General features: G+C 39.6%; 1 protein-coding gene across 11 annotated transcripts in view; it reads right to left on the reverse strand.

Moving 5' to 3' along the window:
* The window catches only part of TENM3 (teneurin transmembrane protein 3), a 711055-nt gene that overhangs the window by 365184 nt on the left and 327214 nt on the right, over positions 1-18657 (reverse strand). The window lies entirely within an intron of this gene.

Genomic DNA, 18657 nt, shown 5'->3' on the forward strand with positions numbered 1-18657 from the left:
AGGGGAAAAAGGGATTTGTATTCCTCCTCGTTCAATATACTAGAGCTGTTAAAAATCTTAAACTCCCATCTGCTTAGGGCGCAATAAATAAATAAATTACAGCCAGAAAGATGAACATATGATAGAGAAAGCTATGAAGATGAACACTCGCCCTTTACCGCTTGCCAAAATAATGAAAGAGAGATATGGACTTGTCAATTTTATTATTCTCTAAAGAGTTAGAAATAGGATTTTGACAGAGAAAGATAGTGAGAATGTTTAAGACAAATTAAATTACCCAAATTTGTAGTATCAACAATTCAGAGCTCATGTTTTAATTCATATGACACCCAACTTTATTTATGAGATTTTTAAAACACTTATTCTACTAAACAAATTTGAGGTGCTTAACTGAACATTACAGTCAGAAACAAAGGCAAAGGATCTTGCCCTCAAGTTCACTTCTTTCAAAGGTCAGCCTACATGCAGTGATACTAATGACAATAGCATTAAACAATCTTAATTTACTGAAAACACTTCATTATGACAGTATTCTTTGCCATGTACAATGAACAGATCAAAAAGGTTGTATCAGTGCAAAGCCAGTTTCCTGCAACATCTGAGGAATTAACTATAAATGCTGTATGGTTGCTTCCTTTACTCCAGAAAGCTGTCAAGGAGTAACTACTACCTGACATTTTGGTAGTGGTATGTGCAGCAAGGAGATAGAGCATGAATGGAGTCACACAGATACACGCTCTCCCCTCTGCGAGGAACTTGGCTTAATCTTGCTGTATCAGCTATAAGAGCTATTTTTACTATAACAGGGAGCCTATTAGGCACTGTTGGGACACTGCCTATGGGCAACTGTTGGAGAAGTATTTTTAAGAATACAATTTTTACAAAGCATTGAGCTGCAGGGGTTTAGGGGGCAGAAAGCTCTAAAGTACTGATTGCACAGCAGTGTTATCCTTCAGGCAGAGCTGTGTTAATATGCCAGAGCTGCAATAGCAACAAGCCACAGAGTAAGACACACAGATAAGTGGCCTCTTCCTCTTTTCAGATATATTTGGATTTAAAAGGCTATTGTATTCTTTTTTGTTCAGAGTGATTGTGCTTATCGAGCACTTCTGCACGAAGGGATAATGGATTTGATATAGAATTGGGCACACTAGCACTATACTAGTAGCTCAGAAGCAGAAAGGATTGGATACGAAGAGATGGAGGCAGAAAGAAAATAGCCAATACTGATGTTCTGCAAATAGCTGCGGAAGTGCAAGCAAAAGAGCTATAATAGGTAATTCTATAGCAGGGGGGAGCGGCAAGGAGGAGACTTGTGACCCACCAAATGTCGTTGGACTCCAACTCTCATCAGCCCCAACCAAAATGGTCAATGGTCAGGGATGCAGGTTCCCCATCCCTGTTCTACAGCAATTCCCATGTTTCTGCATAAACAGGGACTGTTTTGTCCAAGTGAAATAACAGAATTTCGTTTTGGTTTTCGATTGCAATCGTTATGTTCATGATTTATGTTCATGGCAATTCTATTTCGGATTTTTATCATGTTATATTTTTCATACTTGCTCATATTTTAATTGTGATTTTATTTGTTGTACACCGCCCTGAGAGCTTTCTGCTATAGGGCGGTCTAGAAATGTAATTCAATAAATAAAAATAAATAAATAAATTTAAAATGCTCTTCTACATTTATGGGCACCTTTGGATCCCACCCATAGAGAGCAAACAGCTCAGATTAATAAGGACCATGCAACCCAATTTTCTCTGTTTTTTTCTGCAATAATAATTACCCACTTAATAATGATGAAATTACTACATGTGAAAGATTCTTCCAAAACATATAGGTAAGAAATAGTTTAGAAGCTTTCAGCAATTGTAGTATGTGTATCATCCTCATTTTCTGTAACTCAGAACCCAACACTATCAAGAGCAGAGGAGGAATTTCCACAAAAATTACAGCAAAGTTAAAAAGCACTCTTCCATTAAGTATTCTGCCTTCAAACTAAGAATCTGATCTGTACAAGTCTGCCAGGTGTTACAGGTGAGAACAAATTGGACTACCTGAAGAATGGAGTGGCCCCTGGCTTTGTTTAGATTTTTTTTTTGGTAACACATATGTTTCCTACTGATGGAGAGATCTTTCCAGTAGGCAACATTCTCTTCTTCTAAAGAATCGGGGGGAAATGGTGAGGTTGAAAAACTTATACACTGGGGCACTTTGAATACAGAACAGTTTTTCTAGGGCACCTTGTTTTGATTGCAAACGGTGTCAGAACCTGCTCAGAACCTGGCTCAGAATCCAATAACCTTCCCAGAAGAAGAGGATGACCAGGAGACCAGTACCAGGAGATCAATGACCTCTTCCTGCTTGCCACCAAGGTGTATAATTGATCCAGAACTAGCCCTACCGTTAGTCAGACTGAGGTAGCCACCTCAGGTGGTGATGCTGGGTGTGTATGAAGGGCAACAGACATCCCAAACATTCATCCTGAGCTCCCAGATAATCCCCTCTATTGGACAACAGAATTGTGTATGCTACATGTTGTGCCCAGCGCCCCCTCACCAAGCGTCAGTCTTACTCTCAGGTATGGTGGAAGACACTGTTCTGGCACAAGTGTTGAAGTAAAATTTAAATGCCAGTCTGGTAGACTTCTGTACATGGAATTGAGGGGAGGGCATCATCTTGTTCTTTGCCTAAGGCAGCAAAATGTCTTGGGCCAGGCCTGTATTGGTAACAACTCCAATTGTTTGACTCAAAAGCTAGATGTCTCACATTAGACTGAGGTTTTCTAAGCTTGATTTTGCAGCTTACCTAGAACAGTATAAGCAATGGACCTGAGGTTCAGTTCAACTGAACTCAAGAATGAATAGACACATTTAAAATTGAGGAGTGGACCAGAACCTATACATTCAGCCTGAAAGCAATGCTCTCTTGCCGAAGTACTTGCTGTACTGCTGCAACCCATGTGCCCTCTTCAGCAGCTAGGCCAGAGGTGGGGAACCTCAGGCTCAGAGACCAAATGCAAATCCAGGTCTCCCTATCTGGCCCTCAGAGCACTCCACAGGCCATATACCCTCTCCCCAGGCCACACCCTTCACTGGCCCTGCTAGAATGTATCCTTGAGGATAGTGAGAGATGTGTAAGTGAGTGAACAAACTAGCCTATCTTGTTCCTGAATGCATTCTAGCCCAAAAAGTCTCTGTACATTCATTGCTTTATTGGGGTTCGGCTTTCTTGATCATAGATGGATTATACTAACTGAATCCTGACTAAAGTGACTCACCACTGGCTTTTCCACTTTGGCAGTACCCCTTGAATGGGTTGTAAGTTTATTGTCTGATGAGATGGCATAATTATGTTGTTTACAAGAAAGTCTTCAGATATTAAAGTTTTAGACTGGTCAGAGGGCTAAATGTTAGATCCCATTTCTTTCCAAAATTTTCTCATGTAATTTCTATTGCAAATGAAAGGAATATTTCATTTTACTCCAGATTATTTGGCACTCCTGCTTAAATATTGAAGAATAAAGGCTAATTACTGTAAGAAACTATATACCTGTGACATTGCAAGTACTGCTGCTCAGACACGCTTCAGTAAGCTACAATTATCTTTTGATGACTACATTTCATATGCTTTTTCATATCTCTATTACAGATATCGATTTTTCAGAGGAAGTAGCTTCATTATTAGAGCATGGCAGAATCATGCTGATTATGATGCTAATAAAGTGGTTCTCATAATTAACCACAAACCACATGGAATCTCTTTAAAGATGTTCACAGGTAATATGAAAGCTTTCACGTGGAAAAATATCATTAATTGGAAAAATTAATAGATTGTTACTTAAGAAAAGCAAACTTAATTTTACAACGTTATTAAATATTTTAGAGTATGTTATTTAATCATTTGTTAGTGGGGGGAAAATCACCTTCTTTCCTCGCCTGAAAGCAACTTTCACAATGACTGTGTAAATTCAAGAGTGGGAGCTTTGCTCTCATTCCTACATCAGCAGAGAGGCTTCTGTGAAGTCTTTATTCAAACTAGCTTGTGATCTTAATGCAACACTGTTTTGTTACCTGGGCAAAGGTTTCAACAGTGAGTAGTATTGGACGAGGTAGATTACAAGTCAACAGGGAGTAGAAAAAGCAGAACAGAGAGGATAAGACAACAAACCTCAAGTAAACATTTCATGTACTGTAGATGAAATATTTGGTAGTATATTTGAATTATCTGTGTCTAGCTTTTCTTCCCAAACTATCCTGGTACAATCAGCTAACATTGGGGGGGGGGGGAACAGAATTTAATTAAATTATATCGGCACCAGCTATGACTGACAAAACCCTAAGAAGGTTTTAGAAAATAAAAAGTATGTTGATAGGAATGATGTCAGTAGCCGGAAAACATGGAGGCAAAAGTGTGGTAATCAGAGGAGGAGGGGCCATACCTCACAAACCGAACACATGTTTGGCATGCCTAAGTTTTCAGGTTCAGTGACTGTTCTCTTAGGTACAGTGCTTGGGATAAAGACTTCTGACATGTTGGAGAGTTGATGTTATGTGGAGCAGTGAGTACTGTACTAGAAGGGCCAATTACCTGACTCTGTATAAGGTACCTTCACAAATTCATATGATATGGATGGGGCAAGGAAAGAGATCAGAACTGCACAACTCAAACTAGTGCATGGTGATGAGAGTAGAAAGAGGTAGTGCCATTTTAACAGTGCCATCAAAGAAAAAATGGCATCAGAAGGAAAATGTGCTGTTGAGAGAGGTTTCTCAAATAGAATACAAATAAAACCTTTATTAAAAAGTGTGTCATGTACACACAAATACACATAGTCATGACTATATACATGACTCATTGCTAAATTCAACATTTTATCCTTGATTTTAAATTTTAAGACATTTGTTCAGCCCTTTATAGTTGTTCACATATTTGAACAGAATAATTCAAAATAATCTAAAACCTCCCTTTGCATAAATGGCTTCATTAAAAAAAACCCTGTCTTATCTGTCTTTTTTCTTTTCTCCTTTTAATAAAGAGTGAGTCAATTTTGCCATTAAAGCAAAATCCCAACATTTATCAATCCATTATTTTGTTGTTTGTATTGTCTGTGTTCCAGTTACTGGCATATACATTTTCCTTAGGTTTATTCATTACTGAACCATCTATATAGTTTAGTAAGAAAAACACAGGATGTAATACAATATCATATCCTATCATTCTTATTATTTGTTGTTTATGTTTTTACTGACAATTGGCAGTCCCACTAACTCTTATTATTCTATATCTACTCATAAGTAAGGTCCACTGTCTTCAATGGGGCTCACTCTCAGATGTGTGGGAATAAGACTGCAGGCTTAGTTACTTTTGGGGAGAGATGTGTTACCTGACTCTCTGAATGTTGACTGAGTAATAAATTCTACTAAGTTTTGAGCAATGGACTGCACACTTATATTGTCCACTCTATTCTACTGCACGTTCAGCCCAATCCTATGTGTATTTAGTCAGCTGGCATGTTTTTCCTTCTTGCATGAACACAAGATTTAAATCAGATTGATGTAAATATATATTTTGTATCCTAACATTGTAAAAGGCAACCAGAGAAGTTCAAAAGTTTATATTGTCATGTTGGACAAGATTTGTATTTAGAGAGAAGAAACAGAACAGAAAGGCTGACGAGGGAGGGGTGTGGTTAGAAGAAGGTTGATGAGGAAGGGGTATGATTAGAGGAGAAAGGGGCAGTGTCAAATGGGTGGTGCCAATGCATGCCCACTGATACTCTATTACCCAGCAACCCATTAAAACCTAGAGCTGGCCCTGAAATTGTCTCTCTCTTCAAAAGAATGTTGGCACATCTACTGTAAGTCATGTAATTTACTTTGACCAAGAAAAGCAAGCAAGAGTGCTATATTAGACTATAAAGAACAGCTCAGTGTTGCCATACAATAATATAAAAAAACCCACAAGAGTATGCCTCCACCAACAACTGTAGTCTGTAAAAAAGAGGGTTGTTAAAGCTTAAGTTTCAATGATATGTAGAAGAATTATTTAAATTAAATGTTTTAATATTCAGTTCTGTTTACATAGTGAAATCTGCAATTATTTTAGTAGGGGCTTTTGTACAGATGGCATTATCGTACTAAAATAATGAATATACATAACAGTCAAAGGCAAAATGTAAACTAGATTGGAAAGATTTTGATTTTTAAAAAAACACTGGTTTCTTACTGCTCAAAAAAGTTATAGATTCTGTATGAAATGTGCTACAGACTTAACACAGATAAACGTCTGGAACCTGTGATATCCAGATCAGTCCATAAGAACCAGTCCCTTCTTAAGACGTACTACCTGAAGGGAAAACTGGGACTGGTTCCTGATCTCACCTGCTCCATCACTGGCATCTATTTTGCCTTGATTTTCTCCTTAATCTCCACTATAGCTTTCTATCTACATCAGACACATCCACATGGTTCAGTGGACACCAGAAAAGCACCCATGCTGAATTTGAGTGAATATTTGCAACTGCAAACAAGAATTTAAAGTTTTCAGGGGAATAAGAACCAGGTTGACTACAATATCACACGAGATATACTTACACATGTTAAGAGGATGAGTATTTTAATCAATATGATTTCTTAGAATTTTATTAGACAACAAATATTATTACTTTTATATTATTACATATATGAATTGTTATAAAAGTACAAAAGGTGACCATTTGCTTTTCTGTAAAATTATTTTCAAGGCTTTTCCCCAAATTAGTTTGTAATTTAGTAACACTTTGTAGATTTAGTAATACTATGACAATAACAGCATTAAGCTGAATGAAATATTTTAAAATAGCCTTTTATTTATTTAGACAATTCATATACTGCTAAGTACAATAGTTTCTAAGCAGTGTACAAGCGATGCAATAGAAAGGAGATAATACTTTTATGTAAACTGATGAAGAACTTAAAATACTCTTCCTGTCTCATTTTCTAACTATTTATTTCCCAAAGTCTTTGCTAAAGGAGTAGTACTTGATACAAACATATATAAATGCTAGCAATCATTTTCAAAAAAATAGAATAGACTTGGGGTTTTTTTGCAGTTTCTCCTGTTTTTTTCAAAAAGGTTTGACAGAATAAGTGGGAATGACTGTTCTTAAATACCACAATCATTGTTATATACAATTAGTTTCCTGCCACAGACTGTTAAAAAAAAAACTTCAGTATGTTTTAAGAATAAATCTATTGCTAAGGGCACTTGCAATGTATTAAGAGAAACATTAAATGCAAGTGTAGTTATATAATACAGCCCCACTTCAGTATTTCAGGAGACAGTAATTAAGTTTGTATCTGCCACCAACAGGCCCGGTGTTAGCACATGGCCAGGTAAGGCACTGGCCCAAGGGCCCAGGATCTCACACAGGGGCCCAGGAGGCCCTCCTGGAATAAGCGCAGGCCAGCAGCAGAGGAGGGAATCAGCGGGCGGCAGCACAGGCAGGCCCTGCCAGCTGTACAGCAACAGAGTCTGTCCTGCTCAGCTGCGCCACTACCAGGAAAGAGAAGCGCTAGGACGGTTGCTAAGGAGCTGCCCGGCCTGTCCTGAGTTTCAGGCATGGGAGGAGGAGCAGAACTTACTGGTCTGTAGCAGCAAAAGCTGAGGGGAGGAAAGTGCTGAAAAAGAGTCTAACTATGTCTATTCTAATTGGTCAGAAGTAAGCCCTGTTGAATTCAGAAGGATTTCCTCCCAGGTAAATGTAGTTAGAATTGCAGCCTAAGAGTGGGCTGTGGAGCTTAGAAGGAAGGTAAGAAGGCTTTCCTGGTTTTCTTAGGCTGCAATCCAATAATGTCTACTCAGAAGTAAGCTCCATTGAGTTCAATGGGACTTATTCCCATGTAAAAGCATTGGATTGCAGCCTTAATTACATAATAATTGCCTCCCCACCCCCTCATTCCCTTTGCCCCACTGATGAGAGTGAGAAAGAGATTCTCTCTCCTTTCACAGGCAAACTTCCACTGTTCAGGTCTGTCCTGGAGCTTTTGTATATGAATTCCCTTTCTCCCCCCCCCCAGTTGTAGCTGGGAAGCTCCTATTATTATTTTCACTGATATCTTGCTTTTTCTATAAGGAGATCAAAGATGGTTCTTCCCCGTCCTATTTTATCTTCTCAACACCCATGAGGTAGGTTAGACTGAGAGACAGTTATTAGTCCAAGGCCACCCAGCGAGCTTCATGGCTGAGCAGGAAATCGAAACCAGGTCTGGAAGGAGATCCTAGTTATTATGTGTCTCTTTAAATTGGAAATGAGGAGGATTCTGGCCGCCATTCCTTCTAGGCAGGGGAGTCACGTAAACAATAGTGAATAGAACTGCTGTAGCAGACTGAACATGTGCCAAGGATACTGCTATTGCAGGAATGCATAGGGGAGAGTGACTAGTATGGGGGTAGAGCATCACAGTAGCATAGAATAATTGGATGAGACCGTTGCTATGGCTATGACAAATGTAGGGGTATATATATGTCTGTACCCAACCACCATTTTTGAGTCGAGTTATGTACTTTGCTCCAGTAAAGCACTTCACTGAACAAACAACCTTAAAATAGGCTTTGGCTTCTTCATTGAGTCTCTCACAAAACAGAACCCATCATAAATTCCATGACAGAAACTTGTACATTTATGATGCTTGGTGGTACCAATCCCCTTGCTGGATCATCACCTTGTAGTGGTGAGTGGGCTTGTGTGTTCCAATGAACCCTATGAGTGATGCCGTCGGGAGTCATGTACTCCTAGCAGGGTCACCCATGACTATAAGGTCAAGGGAGAGGAGCCAGACAAAGAATGACCCAAGAATGTCCTCAACGGCAGAAAAGGCAGAGGATAACAATATGTATGTTACAACGGCTGTGAAGGCGGATGAAGGCTGCAGCAGATAAAAGACTTTGAATCGTTGTGGTATGTATGCCATTGGATCAAAACCTTGTTCTGTCAAGATTTTGTGTTTATCGTTGTGCGCCGATCTCCCCACATAAAACAAATTCACGCACAGGTGTCTTCCAACCAAGCCAAACCAAAAGTCCAATGGCGACTGACAAATGGCGAAGGGGCAGGACTGTGAAATCTGGAAGCCCCTAGTCATGGACCGGCACGTGGGCGGTGGATACGGACTCAGTTGTCCTGGCTCAAGGACCGAGGCACTTGCGTAGTTTGGCAGCTATATCCACGACTGAGCAGTCCTATTCAGGATCCACTCTGCTCACCCCGTATGGGGAGGGGGCTAGAAAAGGTGCCCTAAACATAGTCTGCCTCATCTTTCTCCTTGACTAGATTACCTCGCCCAGTGGGGTCACCACTTCGTGGTCGCAAAAGACAAATGAACTTTGGAACATGGAATATACAGACATTGCTGGACAATACAGATAGTGAACATCCTGAAAGCAGGACTGCCATCATCGCGAAGGAGTTGAGATGTTTTCATTTTGACATAGCAGCACTCCAAGAAACTCAAAGAGCAGGAGAAGGACAATTCAGTCAGGTTTCAGGCCTGGTTTTGGCATGGAAACAGCCTTGGTCGCCCTGTATGATGACCTTTGTTGGGAGAGAGACAGGGAGAGTGTGACTCTGTTGATTCTCCTTGATCTCTCAGCGGCTTTCGATACCGTCGACCATGGTATCCTTCTGGGGAGACTAGCTGAGTTGGGAGTGGGAGGGACTGCATGGCGGTGGTTCTGCTCCTACTTGGCAGGTCACCACCAGAAGGTGGTGCTTGGGGAACATTACTCGGCACCCTGGACTCTCCAGTATGGGGTTCCGCAGGGGTCAGTTCTTTCCCCCATGCTGTTCAACATCTACATGAAACCGTTGAGCGAGGTCATCCGGAGCGTTGGAGTGTGTTGCCATCAGTATACTGATGACACGCAGCTCTATTTCTCCTTTTCATCTTCAGGTGAGGCTGTCAATGTGCTGATCTGGTGCCTGGCTCCGACAATGGACTGGATGAGGGCTAATAAACTGAAGCTCAATCCAGACAAGACTGAGATGCTGTTAGTGAGTGGTTCTTCTGACCAGATGGTGGATGTCCAACCTGTTCTGGATGGGGTTGCACTCCCCCTGAAGGAGCATGTTCGTAGCTTGGGGGTTCTCCTAGAACCATCTCTGTCACTTGAGGCTCAGGTAGCCTCAGTGGCACGGAGTGCCTTCTACCAACTTCGGTTGGTGGCCCAACTACGTCCCTATCTGGACAGGGATAACCTGGCTTCAGTTGTCCATGCTCTGGTAACCTCCAAATTAGATTACTGCAATGCACTCTACGTGGGGCTGCCTTTGAAGACAGTTCGGAAACTGCAGCTTGTGCAAAATGCAGCAGCCAGATTGGTAACAGGGACCAGACGGTCTGAACATATAAAACCGATTCTAGCCCGCTTGCAGTGGCTGCCTATATGTTTCCGAGCTCAATTCAAGGTGCTGGTTTTAACCTATAAAGCCTTACATGGCTTGGGACCACAATACCTGATGGAATGCCTCTCCCGATACGAACCCACTCATACACTACATTCAAGATCAAAGGCCCTCCTCTGGGTGCCTATGCCAAGGGAAGCTAGGAGGGTGGCAACAAGGGAGAGGGTCTTCTCAGTGGTGGCCCCCAAATTATGGAATGACATTCCTGACAAGGTGCACCTGGCTCCAACAATGTTATCTTTTCGGCACCAGGTCAAGACTTTCCTCTTCTCCCAGGCATTTTAGCATGTATTTTTAAATTGTTTTTATATTGTTTTGAATTTTAAAACTGTTTTAAATTGTTTTTAAAATATGTTTTTAAATTGTGTATTTGTTTTAATGTTTTTGATTGCTGTAAACCACCCAGAGAGCTTCGGCTATGGGGCAGTATACAAGTGCAATAAATAAATAAATAAATAAATAAATTGATGGAAGAAAAAGGAGGTTATACTTTCTTCTGGAAAGCATGAACAAGAATGACAAATACATGGAGTAGGCTTTGCTATTAAAAATGATCTTGTGAAGCTCTTGTCAGAAGTTTCTATTGGCATTAATGAACAACTCTCAACTCTCTGGTTAAAACTTGCCAAAAACCAGCACGCAACTATTCTAAGTGCTTATGCACCAACATTAGATGCTGATGAAGACATCAAGGAAAATTTTTACAACCAGCTGGACACCATCTTATCAGAGATACCTAAGGAGAATAAAATTATCCTTTGGGGCGATTTCAATGCAAGAGTTGGGCGTGATTTCGATTTATGGCCAGAAACCATTGGGAAAGGAGTTGGCAATAGCAACTTGAATGGAATTCTACTTCTGACTAAATGTGCAGAGCATAATCTTGTTATTACAAACACACTCTTTCACCAGAAAAATAAATTTAAAACATCATGGAAGCACCCTTGGTCAAAACACTGGCATCTCCTGGATTACATCCATGCCAGAGATCATTGTGATGTACTCCTCACTAGGGCCATGTCGAGCGCTGATGACTGCTGGACAGATCACCGATTAATTCGATCCACTATGGCCATTAATATTGTTCCTCAACGTAGGCTCCAAGGAAGAAAACCAAGGCGTAAAATGAACATCCACGCCCTTCAAGATCCTATTAAGCGAGCCTGCTTTCAAACACCTTTCAAGAAACATCTACCAACGGAACTCCCTGAAAATGTTGAGGAACACTGGATTAAACTGAAGACATCCATTATTGCAGCATGTGAACAAACTATTGGATACCAAACAAAGAAACAGTGATGAGAATTATAGTGAGATTGAACATATCATCGACAAGAAGAGAAAGCCTTCCAGATATGGCAGAAAGACATTAACTGTGCTGCTAAGAAAGAAATCTATGCCAGTGCAAAGGCTGAGGTCCAAGAAAGAACTAGAGAACTTAAGAACGCCTGGTGGATAAAGAAAGCTCAAGAAATCCAGCACTTTGCAGACGCTCACGATGCATGGGGCTTTTTTAATGCCACAAAGGCCATCTATGGACCAACAAATTATGGTACAAATCCCTTACATTCAATGCACGTTAGCAAACTTCTTAAGGATAAAGAGTCTATTGCACTGCGCTGGAAAGAGCATTACCATGACCTCCTTAATTGTAACTCTATTGTGGCTGGTGAGGTCTTCTTGCAAATTCCACAACAACTAACTAGAGACGAGCTTGCAGTATCCCCTAATTTGGATGAAGTCAGTAAAGCCATCAATCAAATGAAGAACAACAAAGCTAGTGGACCTGATAGGATTCCTGCTGAAGTTTCTAAAGAAGGTGGGCCTGAACGTACACAACAACTTCATAAGCTCATCAAAAAAATCTGGATGAGGGAGGAGATGCCAGCACGGGGGGGGGGGTTGCCTGGGAGGGTGGCTCCCGCTCCTTGATCTTCACCAGCATCAGGTTGCAGGGCACATACTCCACACCCCAATGCTAGCATGGATCGTGGCGCAGAAGCAACACCTGCCCAACCACAGGGGCACTTGGCCAGTGTCTGACCGGGCCAGTTTGAGTTGGGGAAGGGAAGGAAGTTATGAGGATAATTACTTGATCATTGATGGGGCTTTTTTTAAAGCAAGTATGCATTCCAACAATGGCAATGAGTGCTAGTACTATATTTTAAAGTAACAAAATAAAATAAAATAGAAAGGACATGAAACAACAGGAAATTGCTGCAATTTAAGGCGGGGATGATAGAAGGTATATTTCCTGGCATTTGACAGATTTCTCCTCCCCCTCTGCCTCTGAATATGGCAAAGATGGTTAAAAATAAAATAATCATTTAAAAAGTGTAAGTAGTACAGGGAATGTTGGCATCACTCATAGGTATGCATGGCAAACTCATACAACCATGCACAAACTGAGTAAAAAAATGTATTTTCCTAGTACCAAATATTACTGTATGGATGCTGATAAAACACCATTTCCCCACCATATATTACTTCAAGGAAAACATTTGGCTCCCTCAAAACAACTACCAATGGCACATTTATCTTGTAGTACACTAAGACATCAATAAATCTGCAGATTTTAAATGCGTTCAATTATTTTTGCTGGCTAAAACAGTAAAAATATTTTTTGTACAAAGATCATAAATGTTGACCTTCTCTCACCCACAAAATTACTTAAGCCACTTACATACAACACAGTTCCTTTCAGTTCTCCTGTCATCCTCTGGGTATTTTGCTTGCCCCAATGATAAAGGCAAGGTGTGGGGAAATATAGTTTTAGGCGAAAAGCTGAGCCATATTTTTGGAGGCAATCATTTTTTGCATGAAAAATGGGTTTTCAAGGATATGAAAAGTTCACCAAATATCCCCTCCTTTACCACATCTCTTTGTTGGCCATCATGATAGCTGCTTCAGCACTACTTCTTTTTAAAAGGTTCTTCATCTTGCTGGTGATTTGATGGTAGACAATCAAGATACTTCCACGAAACTTACTGGTTCTGGGTCTGTAACTTATCCATTTAAAGGTAGATGCTATCCATACACATTGCATGGATGCTAATGGAATGCGTGGGATGCTCATGCTCACTAACATTCTGGGAATAAAAATCTTGATGTGCATCCCATTGAAAGCAATGCAGTGTAGATAGACAGTGATTGCACTCAGAGAACATTTTGATTAGCAGTTCACTATTATATTAAGAGATTTGTACATAGAACTCTACTACTACAATCTTATTTATTTGTTTGTTTGTTTATTTGATTTGTATCCTGCTCTTCCTCCCAGCAGGAGCCCAGGGTGGCAAACAAAAGCACTAAAATATCATAAAAACAGACTTTAAAATACATTAAAACAAAACATCTTTAAAAACATCTTTAAAAACATTTTAAAAAGCTTTGAAGATATCGTAATAAAGAAAAAAGTTAAAAACATATTGTTTTTTTAAAAGGTTTAAAAAACATATTAAAAAGCAATTCCAACACAGACACAGACTGGGATAAGGTCTCAACTTAAAAGGCTTGTCGAAAGAGGAAGGTCTCCTCTTGATCTCCTTAGTTGGGACTGGGTCACCTGCCAATACAGTGTGGCCTTGGAAATAGACCAAAGCATTTCCTCTTCCACCACAAACAAATTTGCAGAGCTCTAAATATCATGAAAGGGCAGGGAATGAAAATGCTCACAAAACATAGCCCCCACATTTCAGCTGAGCTCTACAAAAGATCCTGTTCAAGCTCCCCCACTGCTGCTATATTCTTCTCATGCCTGAAGCAGCTGTTCTGCTGACTAAAGCCAGTGAGAAATGGGGAACAGGAAGAGCAAATCCCTAAACCCTACTCGAATTCAATTGCTGTCCTATGCTGTAGAACAAATGGTATTTCTTACCTGAAGATTATTGCTGAACATAAAATAATTTGAACATTAATACAAAAAATACTTTTTTAGTTTCCATTTATCACATCCTGGACAATAAGCAACCCCATCCCCCAAATAATTTCTTGTAATGATTGCCTTCAGCATGGTGTGATATCCCATGGAATATCTTGCCCCATTTATTCCCCTACTTCCATGACTGATTGTCAGAAGCTTGATAGCTGAACTGGCTCAGTTTCTGGTTGGATGGTGTTTTGTGAAGCACTACACATACTGGAGATATCTGGAGTGGAAACTAAGACAAATATTAATCTTTGGAATTGAGAAGAAAGCCAGGAGCAGATATTTGAAAACAAGGATTAATGTAGGAATGTATGAATAAGGCTTACTGCCTCTCAACCTTTTATTTTAAACAAAAACAGTTAATTTACATTACACTGATCCTCTTAAATTTCAGCAGTGCCTCTCCTCCGTATCACTCTTATTATCACGAATACCTGTGGTCTCACTGTGTCAGATGAAAACTTGTCTCTCAACCCACAACTTTGCTGAGTTCATCTTAAATGTTTTGGTTGGCAATAAGGCTGGTCATGGAGGACTAGCTACTTAATAAGCTGAAATGAATTCTTGGGAGCAACTGTTTTCAAATCACTTCCAATAGAAACATAGACAGCAATGGAATTCCCTTAGGAATTAAAAAAAAGGAATTAAAAATGTCAACTATTAAAAACAGTCAACTATGTGCTCCTTTGGAAATTAAGAAAAGTACAAGTTCGTATGTCCATTTCACAGTAGAAGCTACAAATTGCTCTCAGTTCAATGCCAAATGGGTAGTGCAAATATAATGCTCAAGGCTGACATCATTGTACAGTTGCTTAGCAAATGGAATACACTGGCTCCAAGCCAAACAGCTGTTAGGCAGGTTTTTAGAAAGCTGGCGGTTGCTTCTTATTGTGCGTGTGGTGCATAGTCATAGATGCATATGTGGTTTTTTTTAACAATCAGACATGCTTTTTTTAACTTTTAAACTCTGGAAGATGACATTCATAGTATGGGACAAGGTCAGTGACAGGATTACAGGTACTCTAGGAACATATTTAATTTTTAATGAATTTCTGCAAGTTATGACAACATCTCAGACAAAGGTCCACCAGGCTTCTGGTTTTTTCTACTCCTCTTTTCACTTTTACTTGTGGATTCTCTGGGGGGCGGGGGTTGTATTGCCTTGAAAATTTACAGGGTTGTTAAGCAAACATTTCTTAGTCCAAACAGTATAAGGTGTATAATATTTTGTTTTCAAATGTGGCTATGGTAAGCAGCAGAATGGTGGCATATTCCACCATATTACAATTTAATATGATGGAATGTGAATAATCCATACTGGTTACAGTATCCAGACAAGACTGTGCTGTATAGTTTGAGTAGGCACATGCATGAACCAACAATGTTCAAACTCCACAGACATGTCAGCTCAGAGCTCTTTCTATGTGTGAATCATCACTCAGTTCCAAATATTATACCACCAGTATAATCAGATGTAGGGAAGATAGTGAGGGTGCTTCCAGGCTGTCACTATTTTGAGGTGGAATTCAATCACAAACCAGCAAATTCAGGTTGCACAATTAAAGCTGTTTTGGATCTCTTACTCAACAAACCCACTTCCCCAAAAGATTGGACTTCTTACAATGAGACAACAGCCTGGAACATGCAGTGGAAAGGGTGGAATTGCTTTGACACAATGCTGTCTAGCCTTCCCATAAACAAATCAAAGTGAATGTTCATTAAATAGCCAACAGTGTCTAATCTTACAGCTAACAAATCAGGATGAATGCCTAATAAGCAGGTCATCTGCATGTGCCCTGAGAATTGGTGAAGAGGAATGTGTTCTTTTGACTTGGAAGAGGATCCCAACATTTCACTTCTCCAAGGAACCAACAAAACAAAAAATTAACTGTTTTTATATTGCAGAGAAAAATAAGACGTACAAAAACCCTGAAATTTGGCATAAAGAAGTACAGTCATATCTCAAACTAGCTGGCATATGCATAAAAGGGGACTTAACAAGAAACCTTCAATTTGTTCATATTCTGTCATTCTACAAAAATGAAGTTCTTCCACTGTCCCTATCCTTCATCTCCATATCCTTTTTGTGGTTTCCTCAAAAGCAAAATACTCATTAGGTTACTTGTCTGACTCAAGCAGATCTTGAACCAATTTAGCAATCATGAGTTATAATTGACTTGGAAAGGAATTATTTGCATTTATGAGCCTCCTCAGATGTGTAGCCAAAGGGACCATTTACAAAAGTTTCAGCCAAGTCAGATATACAAATACAATATCTAGCACTCAGGGAAATTATAGCATGTAGATTTATGCCATTCCCCAAGAACCCTGTTTCCACAAACCAATGAATGGAGCAAAACCATTCCAAATATGCACACACATGCACCTATGAATATTTGAATTATTCTGCCTCTCAATGTCTAATAATAATTTTGATTTAACAACTGCTTGTTTCAATATGCCACATTAGAATATGCAGGGCTAATTTACAGAAAATTGGTCTAACAGAGGGTAGTGGGTTTTAATTCTGTTATTCATAATTTGGAAGCATGAACCAACAACAATTTTAACAATCAAAATGCATGCCTTCCAGTTCAGTCCTAAACACATTGTTTGCACTGTTTTCAATGGAATTCCTCTTAAATAAGCTGCTCACCCTGTCAGCTATATAACTTCTATAGTCCCAGTAAGTTTAATGCTTCCATGTAAAAGTGCACAGGATGACAAACATGTTTACTAAGAAGCAGCTCCCACTGATTTCAATGAGGTTTACTCTCAGGTAAGTGGCTACAGGATTACAGACTGAACAGTGAAACATACTTTCAAGTAAATATACATAGCATTGGACTGCATGTCATACATTATACTGTTCGCAGTCAGTAGTATAAGATTGTCATTGTTTAATCCTCAAGTACTCCTTACTGTTAGCATAATGATTGTACTACTAGATTGCATAAAATAACATTTCTCATTTCTACAAATCTGACAGTTCTACCCAGTAAAATCTTTCCCAGTGGGCTCCTACTGGGAGGAAGGGCAGGGTATCAATCTAATAATAAATAAATAAATAAAAGCCACACTGTAGAATGTAGTTTCATACTGATCATATCTGGAAGAAGCATGGTCCTAGAAATTCCACTCATAATCTAGGTCTATATACATACAGAAATAACAAGCAGTAAATGATGAATTCACATGTGGAGACTGATTTTAAAAGAAAAGTAGTTTCTTAGTTAAGGATTGTCATGCTGGGCAAAATCAACACTGCCATCTATATACACATGTTCCTGAAGTGTGCACCAATCAGCAAATGACATTCGGTGTTGTAAGATTCATTCATGGCCCACCCAAGCTGCTTCTGAAAATAATTGGTTGCTCAGAATCAGTTGCTTATTTAGGACAGTAAAAAATAGGAGATTCCTTTCTAGCTCCCTTAAAGGGATTACAGCACAATCCTAACCATGCCTACTCAGAAGTAAATCCTACTGGATTCAATGGGGGGTTACTCCCAGGTAAATGCTATAGGGATTTCAGCCTAAATTAACAACGTAATACCATTATTCTGATTCAATATACTAGAAGAAGTATTCTTGATGTACCTCTGTTGGCTATAGGCACTGGGGTCAATTCTCCCATATTCTCTGTGAACTTAAGTCCCACTATACACTATTGCTTAAGTGTATAGAATTCTAGCCAATTTAAACATACAGATACCAAAAGAACAACTTTGTAAAGAACCACAGGGTTATGTCGAATGGTGTCTCTCATGCTGACAGATGGTTGTTTGATCTAGGGGGCTCCTACTGGGAGGAAGGGTGGGATATAAATCTAATAAATAATAATAATAGTGGAGGCAGAATTGGGGGTTATTTTTATTGATTCCCCCTCCTGCTGCAGCTTCCTGCACACCCCAAAACCTACTCAAGCATTGGGATCCTTTGGAACAGTATATGGGCAAGGGGAAAGAGAGGAAATAAGCAATCATTGCCTCATTCTGAGGTTATAAGCCTCCTCTGGATCAAAGACCCATTCATCAGTGTGAGAGATATCCTTGGGTGCAGCCCACAGAATGCAACAATGATCATAATCAGATCTTTCCTTAGCCCAGACAAATGCATTAACCAGTACAATTTTCAATGCCTTTGGAAATAAATGTTTCCTTGGGAGACCCTTTCATTGCCAAATGACATTTTTACAACAGACATTTCTACTCCAGTTTCTTCACGATACTGTAGGTTGCACCACTAAAGTTACAAAACCAGTTCTCTTTAAAAGGAATTCATC

The sequence above is a fragment of the Rhineura floridana genome, chromosome 9, assembly GCF_030035675.1.
Source record: "Rhineura floridana isolate rRhiFlo1 chromosome 9, rRhiFlo1.hap2, whole genome shotgun sequence".
Classification (NCBI taxonomy): domain Eukaryota; kingdom Metazoa; phylum Chordata; class Lepidosauria; order Squamata; family Rhineuridae; genus Rhineura; species Rhineura floridana.